The sequence below is a fragment of the Sprattus sprattus genome, assembly GCF_963457725.1.
Source record: "Sprattus sprattus genome assembly, chromosome: 15".
Taxonomy (NCBI): domain Eukaryota; kingdom Metazoa; phylum Chordata; class Actinopteri; order Clupeiformes; family Clupeidae; genus Sprattus; species Sprattus sprattus.
In genome coordinates this window covers 9429277-9431776 of record NC_137913.1, presented here as the reverse complement: position 1 = coordinate 9431776, position 2500 = coordinate 9429277, and positions in this window count along the sequence as shown.

Genomic DNA, 2500 nt, shown 5'->3' with positions numbered 1-2500 from the left:
AATATTGATAACAGTGTCAAGTAAATGAATGGAGGTAATTTCAGCTGCAGAAGAGTCAAACATGAGGAACATGGAGGAACAGCCACCGCTTCCCAAATATTGAGCAGAGTGACTGGAGATGAGCTGCAGATCTGGTGATACTATATACTGTATACTTTTACCATCCCAGTGAAGTATAATATATATATACTGTATATATACTGCTTTTACCATCCCAGTGAAGTATAATATATATATATACTGTATATATACTGCTTTTACCATCCCAGTGAAGTATAATATATATATATACTGTATATATACTGCTTTTACCATCCCAGTGAAGTATAATATATATATATACAGTATGTATACTGCTTTTACCATCCCAGTGAAATATAATAATATATATATATATATATGTATATATATATACACGCTATATAGTATATAGAGAGAGAGATAGAAAGGCTGTCAGACCATTGAATGCAGTAAGACCCAGGCTGGTTTTGGCATCTGTCTATCCATCACGACTCAACGCTGAGGGAGAGCGAGACGAGTGCCCCCGTCACACCAACATCAGCCCAGTGTCTGCCTGTGGAGCTCTCCAGTATGGCTCAGAGTATGCTACCCCACACTAATAGTATGACACAGAGTATGCTACCCCACACTAACAGTATGGCTCAGAGTATGCTACCCCACATTAACAGTATGGCATAGAGTATGCTACCCCACACTAACAGTATGGCACAGAGTATGCTACCCCACACTAATAGTATGGCACAGAGTATGCTACCCCACACTAACAGTATGGCACAGAGTATGCTAACCCACACTAATAGTATGGCACAGAGTATGCTACCCCACACTAACAGTATGGCTCAGAGTATGCTACCCCACACTAATAGTATGGCTCAGAGTACGCTACACCATACTAACAGTATGGCTCAGAGTATGCTACCCCACACTAACACAGAATATGCTACCCCACACTAACACAGAGTATACTACCCACACTAGCACAGAGTATGCTACCCCTCACTAATAGTATGGCTCAGAGTATGCTACCCCACACTATTAGTATGGCATAGTGTAGGCTACCCCACACTAACAGTATGGCACAGAGTATGCTACCCCACACCAACATCAGACCAGTGTCTGCCTGTGGAGCTCTCCAGTATGGCTCAGAGTATGCTACCCCACACTAATAGTATGGCACAGAGTATGCTACCCCACACTAACAGTATGGCACAGAGTATGCTACCCCACACTAACACAGAATATGCTACCCCACACTAACACAGAGTATACTACCCCACACTAACACAGAGTATGCTACCCCTTACTAATAGTATGGCTCAGAGTATGCTACCCCACACTATTAGTATGGCACAGTGTAGGCTACCCCACACTAACAGTATGGCACAGAGTATGCTACCCCACACCAACATCAGCCCAGTGTCTGCCTGTGGAGCTCTCCAGTATGGCTCAGAGTATGCTACCCCACACTAATAGTATGGCACAGAGTATGCTACCCCACACTAACAGTATGTCACAGAGTATGCTACCCCACAGTAACAGTATGGCACAGAGTATGCTACCCCACACTAACAGTATGGCACAGAGTATGCTACCCCACAGTAACAGTATGGCACAGAGTATGCTACCCCACACTAACAGTATGGCTCAGAGTATGCTACCCCACACTAACAGTATGGCACAGAGTATGCTACCCCACACTAACAGTATGGCTCAGAGTATGCTACCCCACACTAACAGTATGGCACAGAGTATGCTACCCCACACTAACAGTATGGCTCAGAGTATGCTACCCCACACTAACAGTATGGCTCAGAGTATGCTGCCCCACACTAACAGTATGGCACAGAGTATGCTACCCCACACTAACAGTATGGCTCAGAGTATGCTACCCCACACTAACAGTATGGCACATAGTATGCTACCGCAAACTAACAGTATGGCACAGAGTATGCTACCACACACTGTTAGTATGGTACAGTGTAGGCTACCCCACACTAACAGTATGGCTCAGAGTATGCTACCCCACACTAACAGTATGGCACAGAGTATGCTACCCCACACTAACAGTATGGCTCAGAGTATGCTACCCCACACTAACAGTATGGCACAGAGTATGCTACCCCACACTAACAGTATGGCTCAGAGTATGCTACCCCACACTAACAGTATGGCTCAGAGTATGCTGCCCCACACTAACAGTATGGCTCAGAGTATGCTACCCCACACTAATAGTATGGCTCAGAGTATGCTACCCCACACTAACAGTATGGCTCAGAGTATGCTGCTCTCAGTAACTGTGTGAAAGGACTTTCCGTCTGTTTCACCTACACACTACCATAAACTGTTGTCCACCATTTAAGGACCATCAAGTGTCTCATGAACCAGTTGCTGATCACAAACGTGGGTAGACACACACACACACACACACACACACACACACAGGCTGGCCTAGACTGGCTCTGTGCTGTAATGCTGTCTG